The 13,164-nt window shown below is 41.0% G+C and overlaps 1 protein-coding gene across 3 annotated transcripts in view; it reads left to right on the forward strand.

The window, feature by feature from the left end:
• PTPRT (protein tyrosine phosphatase receptor type T) overlaps positions 1-13,164 on the forward strand; it is a 475,775-nt gene that overhangs the window by 228,108 nt on the left and 234,503 nt on the right. The gene's annotated exons all lie outside the window — the stretch shown is intronic.

Raw genomic sequence — 13,164 nt, forward strand, 5'->3', positions numbered from 1 at the left:
GTATAAAAGGTGAATTTTGACCCCATGCTTAGTAATTATGTAGCAATAAAACCACTACCTTTTTTAGTGCAGACATTCACGATGATATACACGACAGTTTATACAGTGACTTCTCTGCTAAAATTTTCCATTGATCTGAATCAGCAGGAATCCCACATATACAAAGTAATGGGAAAAAAAAAACCCTTATGTGTCCTGACTCCATTTTGCATATGTAGCAAATGCTCAGTTATTCAGCCTTTGATATTTGGCTTCAATGTGAAAGACGCAGCTCTAGAGTTCAAAACTTAGATTTCCAAACTCTGGTATTTTCTTTCTGAACTTGCTTATCCATCAACGCTTCAATTCACAGCATAATGGAATCTAACATAATGACTTCTCTACTGAGTTAAGACGTGCGGTCCTTGTACAAAGTGATGAACATTCCTTACAAAGGAGAAAAATAATTTTGCAACTCGTAATTTGAAACTTTAATATAGGAAGAAATCTTCTTGTACCTAATAGTATGTTGGTCATTTTGCATTTCAGTTGCTGATTCTTCAGTTTTACAGGATGACACGTTATTCAGGCTGCTGCTAATTACGTGCTCGCTGTTATGGTAATTGACATCTCTCAATTTTGTTGTTATGACTACAAAGTACTTGGAAACAGGCTGATAATGCATAAAGACTGCAGCCTGTCTTGCTGGCTGAGAATCATCACTGTTTCTGTTCTGCCTGGCCGTGTGTGTGGAGTTACAAGCTGTTTGGTGTGGAGGCTGTTTGCACACTGTTTGTACAGTGCTTATCACCACGGTGTTAGAGACATCACAGCAATACGAATACTGCAGGTATATACTTCCATAAACATTGTCTAATCCACTTCTCTCAGTCAGTAGGGATCTCAAATCCCACTCTGCAATAGTCTAATGCTTAATCAGATTTTGCCTTAGGTTTAGGTTGTCTGGTGATCTTGTTTCAGCCAGAAAGCATCGGTGAATTTCTGGTTCTTGGTACTTCTTGACCTGTTTGTTTAGACATACTTAGGGAATACTGGTATTAGAGATTGGCAGATTGTATATTAAAGCTTGTGTACCAGGGTGCATCGTCCTGAATGGGTGACCAATCATTATGATCTCATTCCTCTGTACAGTTCTTCATAGTATTTGGTTTTGTTTTTCTTTAAAAAAGTGTATTCCATTTCTTAGTAGATTTCACCTCTTTTTTCCCTGTGTTTAGCCTTTGCAGCACACTCTGAATCTCAGGAACTCGCTAACTGTATGCCTCTAGAGGACCAGACTCTGTAGGAAACTCTCAGCTGATTAAATCGATAAATCTGAATTGAATCTGAACCTTCTCAGGAAAGCCCTGGTTCAATTTGCATTGGTTGGGTTAGTTGTAATATACTGTGAGCAGAAGCTCTGGACAGAAAGGCTTTAATGAAGAAACTACTAGTAATTTACTTAGTCATATATACAGATAGTGCTTTGGTCATCTGCAGATTCTGTTTTGGGAAGATCTGTAGCAAAGTAAATACTCAGCTCCTCGATAAAATCTTCTAACCTACCATTTCTACTATTGGAACAAATACTTTTACAATAGGCTTTTTCTTTGAAGGGAATTGATCTGAGGTCGTGGTGGATATGCACAAAACTTGGTATAACGGGAATCAGACATATCTTCTCCAGATGAGCAGGTTTCTGTTGCATGACCTCAAAAGCAGGATCCTGTCAGTGCAGGACACAGGTTGTCCTTAACATTGACTTAACACTGGTTTTCAGATACAGGACCTGTTAATAAACACTTCAGCTCTACAGTCTAAACTCCACAGGCCATGCTGCATCTCTTCCAAAGCCTAAATAGGCTCCCAGATTTGTGTCATGTTAGGAGATCTTGGTTTTAACTAACTGTCTTAGAGACAACACAACAGCAAACAAGGAGTTTGTACATAACAAAAGATTTCCTTAACTAACTGCAGACATTCTTGGGAATACTGGGAGACCAATGAAAAACACTAAAACGGTAACATCCAGGATCTTGGATTTCTGGTGGCCTTCAAGTCTAGGGGAAGTACCCTGTTTGCTTTTCCTTAGTTGGGCTGTTAAATTTATTGGAGTGGTCTGGCCTCTTGATTAGGGAATTACTCCCTGTGCTTGGACGTTTTTTCCATTGTGCTGCAGCTGGGGAAATTACCGGCTCTCGCTTCCCGGCCCCCGTAATTTCTGTGCTGTTGGCTGCTCACTCGGTTGGTAGCTCTAAGAATAGATGAGTAGAAATGTCATTCATTGTTCGCCACTGTAGACTGCTGTCTTAGGCCTTCAATCTCTTGTCTTTGATGGCTACAGAATAGGTTCTTTCATACACAAAAGAGATTTTGAAATGTCTCTTTTATGCTGTTTCACGGGGAAGGTTGTGATACAGGGTTAAGACTCTTGAAATAAAATGGGGTTTGTCAGACATGAAGTTCGTGATGTCAGCAGGCATGCCTTCTCAACTGTCTGCAAGTAGTGTGCGGTTAAAACTGTACACTTATTGTACGGGTTTGGTGTACGTGGGTCCCCCATTCCAAACCAAGCCATGCTTCAAGATTTTTTGTGTGTGTCTGAATGTGATTAATATAAGAAGAAAAAAGAGAGAAGACAATAAAACAAATTGATCGTAATTTGCATTGTCTCTAAAGTAACAAGGCTTTTAGGTATATCTGGGTAATGTCAGACACTTTTGAACTGTAACATTTCAGTATAGTGAAGGTCATGGTCCAAAGTCCTGTTCAACTTATGGTAAAATGGAATAAGCAGAGTGTGTTTTCTGAAAAAAATCCTCATATTATTGGAGCATATTTAGGGTTAATAGGATCAACTGTCAAGTATTCTTTCAGCTCTATTCAAAAGTAGAAAGTTTGATCATTCTTTCAGGAAAAGAATAGTTGGAATACAGAAGGATTAATGTAAATGTTCGAGTTTGGGAGTATGCCTCCTTGTAGCAGGCAGGCTTTCTTTTGTGCCTCTCTTACACTAGCCGGAGAGACTGGCATGTGACTTAAAGGTGGAAGAGATCCCTTTATGTTCTGGAAATTGCCATGAAACTTCACGTTGTTCTTCCTAATGTTTACCTTGCTAGACAATATGATTCTTTTTGCCACCAGAAGCAAAGGTTCTTGCCCTACTGACATTTTAATAAATTGTTAGATTGGTCAAAAACCTGCGTAAGCAGCGTGGCCTTAGTGGCAGCAGAATAGTTATCGGCAGCAGCTTGGCTCCCTTTCACACTTTGTTGTGTATTTGTTGTCAGTAAAAGTGGAAGGGTGATTCATCTCTGTGTTGAATTTCAGGGGTGAAAAGTGCTACTTTACACATAAACCATAGTACAATTTATGTAGGTGTTATTACTGTGAATGGTTTGGAATCTGCAAAAGGAATATTTACACATCATTGATATCCAGGTATTCAGGTGGTTTCTTTAGGTTTCCTAGGGTGTACGTCTATGCGTACTCCCAGAGAAAGAAGTAGAGAACTTTTAAATTTGAATGAAGCATGGCTGTGGTAACAGCAAAGCCTGCTCTTCCCGTGTGCTAACCGTGTTCCTCACAGTCTGCCCAAGTACGTCATTTCGGTTAGGTAAGGTGTGAGTTCTTGAAAAGAGCACTCAGCAAATTTCCTTTTCAAATCAGTCAGTTCTGATTCATCCAAGTTTCATATGAATATTGAGATCTGAATTGTATTCTTGCTCAGATTAATAGCAAGAAAACATGCGCTCAGGTGGCCATCCACTCTGCAGCCTAGTTGCCTGGATAGTTTGTTCGATGCTGCTCCATGTGACACAGGTACGTTGGTTGAAAGGTTGGGCTTTAGTGGTGTGTCTCCACCAGGGTGGCTCCCCGCGATCCCTGTTGGCAAGTTTGCTGTGTACTCTTACAGCATCAGCTCTTTAGAGGCCACGTCAGGTTTGACTTGGTCAAATTTGATTAGTGTTTTTCACAGCTCTGTCGTGGGAAAATAAATGCCTTGCTTTATGGGCTGAAAGAGCCTAAATTTGTATGTCAAGCCTGGCATATGCTTCTTTGTAGGGGTTCGTAAAGTCTGTAGGCTGGAACACAAGACTACGTTCAGTCTCTGGCCCTACAGCCATCCATTAATCATTATTTCCAGTTATAACACAACACATTCATGCTTGCTTCACCAATATGTTGTGACGATTAACTGTGAGCAGTTCCTTGAAACGCACTGCATGTGCACACACCAGTGTCCTCACTCTTTAAGCTGACCCAGCTCTGGGGTACATATTGTATTTGCGAGAAAGCAGAGATCAGTATCAGTGGTGCAACAGCAGGATGGACACCAGTGAGTCTACAAGTCTCCTCCATGGTGGTCTCTCATGTTTAAACTCCAGTTTGACTATTGCCTCAGTTCTCCTTACAGCTTCTCCTCTGTTCTGCACATCTTTAGGTGGTGGACAGGGTGGTGAAGGGCAATGGGATGTTTAATTCCCTACTTCGCCTTAAATGCAATGAAGAATCCTGCCTCGGGCTTTTCCTGCAAACCTAGCAGGTCGCTGTGGATTAAGCTACTTAATCAATCCGGACAAACCATTTCATGCCGCTTCATAGTAGTCAATACCTCCAGTCACTTGCCATTTCAGCAGCTTAGAGACTAACAATCCTTCATTCTGCAGACAGAGATGTGCCAGAAAGCAAAAGTTGCTAAATAGCTTCTATAGATGAAGCTATAAAATCTTGTTGCCTTCATCCTTTCCCACCATCATAAGCTGGTAGCGTAGCAACTGATGAAGCTGCTTGAACTTGAGTTGACCTGAAATTACATGTTTCACGGTTTATGTGTTTATTCCCGCCTTTCTACTTTTTTTAGGTGCTTGTTGCATTTACATTTCCAGTCCCTATGGGAGATTAGCAGCTTGTTCATGCAGAAACCTGAAATAGATTTAATAACACATGATATATGAGCTTAAATAGTCCATAGAGTTAGAAACACGAGAGAGCGCTAAAGCTGGCCCTGACTACTGGCGGGTGGAGAGGACCTTCTTTTTGATAGGATGTGCGTGCAGTTTTCCATTTTGGTGGAGCCATGAGAAAGAAGAGCCTCCCCTACACTGACGTTTCAAATGGTAGCATTACAGAATCAGCTGCTAAAGGAAGCCGTGTAGAGTGCAAGTATGCAGAGATTATAGTAACCCTGGGGTTTCCCAAACGGAGCAAAGAAGAGAACTCAGAGGCAGGTTCAGAAGTAGCCTGCAACTTGAACGACTCTTGGTGCATGCACAGTTGCAGCAGTTTCTAGGGGAGAAATCAGTACGTCTTCTCCAGAGTTTCTGGAAAGCTCCAGTATTTTCGTCTCCCTTGTTGAAGGAGGGCTGATGCTCATTTCTCATACTTTGTGATACTTTTCTAATTCCTGCATTCAGCATGTATTTTATGTTAAAACCTGCCTCGGTTTTCTTCATAGGTCAACTTGGGACTAACACAAAATGTTAGTCCGTGCATATCTGATGTGTCTGTCATCAAGGACAAGCTCCAAGAAATGAGGGAAGTACAAAAAAAAATTAAAGATCACTGATTGTTGGGTGAGGAAAATATATCAGGGATGAGTTTGGAGAATGGGACTTGGTTCAAGCACGCTGCGCAGGCTCCTGGAGGAGCGAAATGGAGCAGTTAGATGCTGGTTAGAGAAAGCTGTGGTCTTTTTAGTTTTACTGGGTTTTTGGTCAAATGAAAACTGAACTATTTTTTCTGTGTGTGACACAGTCTCAGCAAGTGGATGGGGCTAAGATGCTGCAGCCTCAGAACAGTCTTAGTAGGAGAATGAAATTCTTTCTTTGACAAGCACTTTAAGTATTGAATTATTAAATCAAAGGGCATCACTGTCACCAGTGTGTGCTCTGGCTGCATATATAAAAGGAAAGTGAGTTGTGCTCATCTTTTCCAGAGAAAAGCATAATCATTTATCTTCACGTGATGGTTTTAGACTGCAGCACCTGAGTTCTGCTGCCCGGAATGAGGGCATTCAGAGAGCATTCAGGTGCTCGGTATTATTTCCTGCTGAGCAGTTCTTTGCACAGCTTGCTTTGTGGCTTCCCCCTTAATAGACTAACTGGTCTGATACTTCACTGTATTTTACACTGAAGGCCAGGAATTGAGAAAATTAAGAGTAAGGAGGTAAAATGCATCTCGCCTGAATTTTAATACCAGTCAAAAGACGGAAGGATGAGAGAGCAGTTAATTTTTTCTGTCTTAGACACGTACCTTAAGGTGAGTTGTATGCTCTCCAAAGTCGTCCATCTCTCTCAAGTGACTCTACAGGGAACCTGAGATCACTAGTACTGGCTTGAATGTATCAAAGCTGCATCATAGAAGTCAGTGTATTGGTAATCAGCTCGTGGTTGCCTAACTTCGTAATGCACAAAAGCCTTTGTGTTGGGCCTCTCGTGGTTCATGAAAGATCTCTGTAAACAGACTGACATTCCCTAACAGTGTCATTCCATAATCAACAAGAAGCATACTGCTGCTGCTGTTATGATGTCCTTTTGTAGCTATTTTGCAGTCAAAAACCACAGTAAATTACATGCATTTTAAAAATGGGAGTTAATTGCCCATGATGCCCAACCCTGGGGAGCTTGTCATTCTTAGAGATTACCTAGAGACACTGCCTGTGCACCGTGTGGGGTAACACTCCTACCCGTGTGCAGACAGGTCGCCTTCTGGCACTCTCAATGCACGAGACTTACGAATGTGTTTTGCTGCAGTGCTGGAGATTCCTTCGTATCAACACTGAGCCATTAGGGAGCCATGGGAGAGTCTATAGTCACCTTTTTTCCTCTTTTACAGTACAAATGATGACTCAAAGAGAAGCACTGAGTTCTAATCTGCGCAAGTTCTTGTAATAAGCTTTACAATTAGAGCACAGAGTCTTCCATCTAATTCACTTAATTTACTCTGGGAAATGAGATAGTGTTCAACTAATCCAATGCAGTCCTCCTCTTTATTACAGAATGAAAGCATCTTCTAAGGCTCTGGTGGGATTCAAGCTAAGCTTCTGAGACACAAATGGTGTGAAATGCTAATGAAATAGTATGCTACTGTAATTCCGACTTGGTATCTGGTGCTCCTTTCCTTCAACCTATATTAGAAGAGTCAGTAGGAGGCAATGGGCCTGTACCAAATCTCTCTGGTTTCAGGGCAACTTTGCAAATTTTTGGTAACTGTGCCGACACTAATACAGATGAACTTTCTTCAACCAGGGTTTGTTCCAGCTGTCTTGCATGGTGACTGCAGTGCTTTTAGGAAATGGTTAAGAGGTTTCCTGCTGCTTTTAAGTAATTCCTGTAACCATTACTGTGTTCTTCTGTTTAAACCTAGGCAGCCCAGTTGCTTAATTTAGAACATATCTATTCAAATCACCAAGGAGCACTTCCACTGCTTCTTAAAGGGAAAATACATAGAGAATATGTATCCTTCATTTTCATCGGGCTGCAGCAAGTTCTCCCTTCGTATAAAAACACTACACCTACACTGTTGTGAGATATAAGGGGACTGTTGTCCGTAGTCTTTGAATTCTGGATTTTGGAGAATGTCAGAAGATGAGCATCCTGCCAAATATTGGGTCTCTTGCTCCATTGGATTTCTTTGGTGATGCTGATTACTGTCCCCCGAGACCTGCTTGTCTCTTGTTTTTCATTCCTGTTGTGCTGATTCTTTGGCCACTTCACTCAATTCATTTACATCTTTCTGGATAATTTTTATTTTCTCCCCCGCTTCTTGTACATGAAATGCCTGGCAGGTCCCTTGTAGACTGAAGCATTAGCCTTAAGGGAGAAGTGAGAAGAAAAAAGCGCGTGACGTGATGCGGCAAATTGAGTATTCTATATCATAGAGTACTAAAGTTACTTATCACTGTGTTAGTAAATTCTGTGTTGGGAAGAAGCATCAGAAGAGAGCACTGACATTAAATATGCTAATCCGTAGAACAATATAGCGGTGTCTAAATGCAGCCCCCCACTTCCTGCTCTAATGTCCTAGCTTTTTAGCTAAATAACCAACCTGCCACAAGCTAAAAGGGTAAATTTCCATTTTTGTCTGTCAGTCTTTGATTACTAAGCACATTAGCATCCTGTGGCTGGTAGCTCATGAGGATGAATGTGGTGTTGATCTCAACAGGGGCAAGAGACCTGCATATCCACAGGGCTGCATCACATAGTACAGGAAAGCTCGTGGAGGATAAGAGGTTAAACTTTGCCATGTAAGGGTGATGATTGTTTTCTGGATTGCTCTGTTTCATAATGGGATGCGAAACCAACAGTAAAGGCTTTTGCACCTGTAAAATGTATAAACCTGTGAAACCACAGATTGTTCTATAGGTTGTAGAAATCCTAAATCTTCTTCCTCTCTCACTTCCCTGGATTTTGGCTTTAATTAAGTATTCAGAATTGATGATTTCAGAATAGGTTCTGGGCACTTTTCTTTGGGAGTAGACAGACTATATCGCTTGCTGGTGCTATCTACCCATCCAGGTGAATTAATGAATCACTTTATTAATGCCGCTGGCACAGTCTTCCAACGTGGCTGACATGTGCCACTGCTGTCAGCCTGCTACATTCCTGCGAGACAGATCTGAGTGTCTCTCAGACAAAAAACTATTAGTACAGTTTCAACACAGTGAAAAATCTCATGCTAAGTATTGTAAAATACTTGCGCCATTTCTGTGTGCAATAAATAGCACTGGAAGCTCGGACAACCACTGGAAAACAGAATTCAACTGCTGCATTTATTGCAGTAGTAGGAAGTGTGCTAACAAGCAATGGCAATAGAAACGTTGTCATTCAGAGCTCAGACTGCATATTGCGATGATGTAAAACTAGAATGGGCGCTGCTCAGATGGTCAAGTGAATCTCTAATAGCCAGCAATAAAGGGTGTGAGACAGTTGAGTACAGGTGACAAATTCTGCCTAAAAGATGGAGGGGCAAAAAATCAGAACAAAGGCATTTTAACATTATTCCATTTCTTTCTTGAAATGGCTGGGTTTGCCTTCCTAAATGCAAATTTACGAACCTGTATTCTCAATAGCTTTTAAATTGTAACAGTCCGTGGCTGTTGTGGAGAAAACCATACAAATACATGTTGTTCTGTATTTTTTTGCTTAAAAATGTTCTGAGAAGCTTGAAATTCAGTCTCCTTGCTTTCCAGTCCCATCCTTATCCATTTGGCAAGCACAATCCACAGCTGCTCATGTAGGACGCTGTGAGAAAAGCTTACAATTCCCATTAGTAGGGGAATAGGCAGTATCATGTACGAAAGCATAGATCCTGCTTGTCAGGCAAATGTCTTTGGATAGCAGCTCCCCTCCCCACCTCTTCAACCCCCAAAAGAATAAAAAATATTGTGTCTCTTCTGATCTTATTTTTAGAACCCGTGCTGTATGTTGTATATATGCCACAAAACAAAGCAGGGCTGTCTGTGTGTGCCGCAACTGCCTTCCTGCTGCTCTGAGGCCTGGCTCTGTATGGGGCGTGCGCAGCCGATGTTCTGGGAGGACCTACAGGGCCATCAATGGTGTGAAAGGTACAGACCGGGTGGCCCAGCCAGATCCAAACTTGCTTTCCTCAATTCAACAGGTGTGGCAGCCTTTTCTGGGTCCTTTCTGGTTTTCTTCAGTCCTAAGTTGAGACCTTATTTTGGTGCTTGAGGGAGTCAAGTAAGGAATTTCTCGTGTTGGCATGGTTATTCAGTACCAAAATAAAGGTACAGGTTAGCACTTCAGAAACATAATGACTGAATTTTGCGATATTCTAGTGATTTGGTAGTGTTAGGGGTTCTTTCTGTCTAAAACCATCCATAGGCCAACAAATGCAAATGAGAGCTCATGGTCCTATTGGTTGTGCATTTTATCAGGTAATCTTATTATGAACAAGGAAGGAATGTAAAAAAAAAAAAAAAAGCTTTATTTATATAAAATCCATAGCTTAAAAATGTTTATCCAGCTGTTTTAAGATTATATTTTTCATACTTCCCTTTTCTTACGGATTATTTCACAGGAGACAGTGAAAACAGTTGCTGGGGATCTCTCTCTTGCATTTCAGTCTTCCCAGTTGCATTTGAAGGGTGTGTGCAGCCCATTTTTCTTCCATCATCTAACAATTGCTTAGAATTGCCTTGTTTACAAAATCACATATTGAAATAATCCAGTAGCAGAGCTGCCACAGAGTAAAATACACGTGTTTTCCACAAGAGTTGGAACGTATAGTATTCACAGCACCAAGCTGGTCAGAATTCAAGAAGTTTCTGGGTAAAGCTTTTAGTCATAAGACTTAGTTTTAGGTAGTCCTGTGAGGAGCAGGGAGTTGGGCTTGATGGTCCTTATGGGTCCTTTCCAACTTGAGATAGTCTATGATTCTATTTGGTCTTTTTTGGTCCTTCATGATAGTTTTATCACACTTTTTGCACTACTAAACTTTCTGTAATTTTAAAGCCTTCTTAGCTGTAGACCACAGCTGTATTTCCTCCTCTGTTGGGAGGAGAAAGACACACCCCAAATTCCCTTCATGGCTGCACAGCTGGACTTGCTTTGCACACACAATAAAACCTACTTGTGCTCAATAACTCTCTTTTTGAGCTTATATTACATACATCTTTTTTTTTTTTCTTACTTTGAAAGAGGGCTTCCGGGAACCCCATTTTTCCGTGTCCTTCCTGAGCCTGGGACTCAGGCTAGATACCGTTCCGGTTCCAGCAGTCCAGTTCCTGATGCCCTTGTCCCTGGGGAGCCTGCAGCCTTCTCCTCTGCCCGCAGGAGGAGGGAGAATGGCTGAAAGGCAGCAACAGGCCAGGCAAAGCTTGCAGTATAAAATACTGTCTGGATCAAATGGGGTTTAAAATACAGTTGATCACAATTACAAATGTACAAGGCCAATCTGTCACCATGTTTATTTAATCAAGATCACATAGAGATTTTAATTAAAATAGTGAGCTCGTAACATCAGGCTGGTCATCTGTAACTGACAAGTGTCTTTAGTTACAAAGGCTAAAAAATGGTCCTTATTTATGTGCTAATTTTGCTAAATAATGGGTAACTTTTTTAAATCACTTGCAGTAATTTGGCAGAGTGATATTAAAATTGCTTCTTGTGCAGTTGGTGCCAGTTGGAAAGAGCCTGTTGTTTTCAGTGAGGTGGGACTGATCCTTGAATAACTGCTACAACAGCTACTTATCTTAGTTTCTTAAATTTGGAAAATGGGAGCAACAGTTTAAACTCCTAATTTTCTAATATTCTGTGGCACATGCTTTTCAAATGGTATTTAGAAAGGGGAAAATTAATGGGAGGTGGGGGGAAGGGGAAAACCACTGTCATTTTTTTTGGGGTGGGGCTGGATGCTTAGATCTGGCCTAAAATAGAGAAGACAGTAATGCTGGGTGTCTTAATTTAAATCGGTTAGGTAATAGTACTTTCTAAACTTGCTAGATGAGACTTCCATGTCTGCTGAGCAGGACAAACTGGTGTATTAATTAATTAATTGTAAATCTCTTCTAACCTGCAATCAAATCCCAGAATAACCTGGATCATGTTGCTATTGAAGTCTGCAGCCCAGGAGAATGGAGTTTAAGATTTCATTTGTGCTGTGTTCAGCTATGATGTGACTTGTTAGATGTAATTTTTGCATTGGGAATAAAAATCACTACGTCTATCTTTTAATTGTCTTGCACCAAGAAGCAAGTAATAAACTGTTTGTGATTTGTAATAATTTGATTTTTAATGAAAATGTATCTACATGCATTTCTTGAAAACAAATTTCGTGGAGAAAAAACCTTACTAAGTCAAAACATAATCAGCCTGACATTTCATATCAGAAAAAGATTCTGGCAGGCGTTCGGGGAACAGTGCAAAGCAAAAGCAGAACCAAACATTCCACAAACAAGTTAGCTCGTTGCACTAGTTCTTGTTCATGTTGGATACCTGCTACTACTGCAGTTCAGGCTGCCTTTTTTTCAGAGGTACAATGCGTGGTTCATTGTAAATAGTTAGCCAGGGGAAATGAAATTTAATAACATTTCAATTGATCATTTGGTATAATAATGGTTTCTGTGCATTTGTTTCTCTTCACTGAGCAGATGTTAAACTGCCAGACTTCTCCATCTTCCTCCCATCACGTGGTCCCTCAAGCTCTTCTCTTCCACATTTCTGTGGGTCCTGGATTCTTCTCTGGATTCTTTAAGGAATCACCTTTAACAGTGGTTTAAAATAACCCCTGCAGAACTCTGAAATTAACGTCCTGCTGTAACATTTATAGGTTACTTTTTCTGAGAGGGAGATGTCCTTTTGGTCACCTTATTTTCACAGGAGTTTGTGTCCTCTGGGCTGGGGCAAACCACGGTAGAGTGTGACAGAGGGAGATTAAAGAAATTGCTCGTAATCTTGCACAGGTTTTCAAAACAACAAGGCATATGCTATTTGTGCAGCTTCCAATATGCAAGTGTTATTTATACACTGACAGAGGGGGGGGAAAATAAAAATCAGGCAGGCAGCCAGAGCCCTGTAGGTTTTGGTTTTTTGTAGCTTTCATCAAAGGGTGCTCTTGCGATGTATTTTATTGGCTTGTTTTTGGTTTTATCACAGAGGTGATACTCAGCAGCCAGGTTCCTGCCTCCTCATGATGCGTTTCAGACATCCAGGCACTCTTCAAGCCTCATGCAGACTTTGCTTGAGTACCTTTGCTCGTGAAGTTAAGCAAACTTTGCAATCAAACATGACAGGAGGTGTTGATTCATTGGTGTGTTAGAGTTTTTATTAGTTCTGAGCTACCAAGAGCCCCAGTTAGAGTCAGTTCTAGCAGCATCCTGCCTACTGATATCATTGATCATGGGAAGATCCCTAGTGTTTATATTTGCTAGTATTTTCTCAGACACACAGCCGGAGCTTTGATTAAAAATATATCCTATCTCTAACCTTTATTTTTCGTGGTAAAATCACAAAATGAGCAGGTCATTTGAGTTTTCCTCTCATTGCTAATTGTGTCATGTTAAGCATTACACTTTGGCTGAACCACAATACCATGATCAATGATGGTGATATTCTGACACATCGGGTCACAGGGCAGAGGAAGGGCTGCTCTACGGGAACCTTTTTATACATGGTATAGGCTAAGTGCACTCAGTCTTCTTTATTTAAGTCTTCTTTCCCCCCT

Source organism: Phalacrocorax aristotelis, chromosome 13 (genome assembly GCF_949628215.1).
Source record: "Phalacrocorax aristotelis chromosome 13, bGulAri2.1, whole genome shotgun sequence".
Lineage (NCBI taxonomy): Eukaryota > Metazoa > Chordata > Aves > Suliformes > Phalacrocoracidae > Phalacrocorax > Phalacrocorax aristotelis.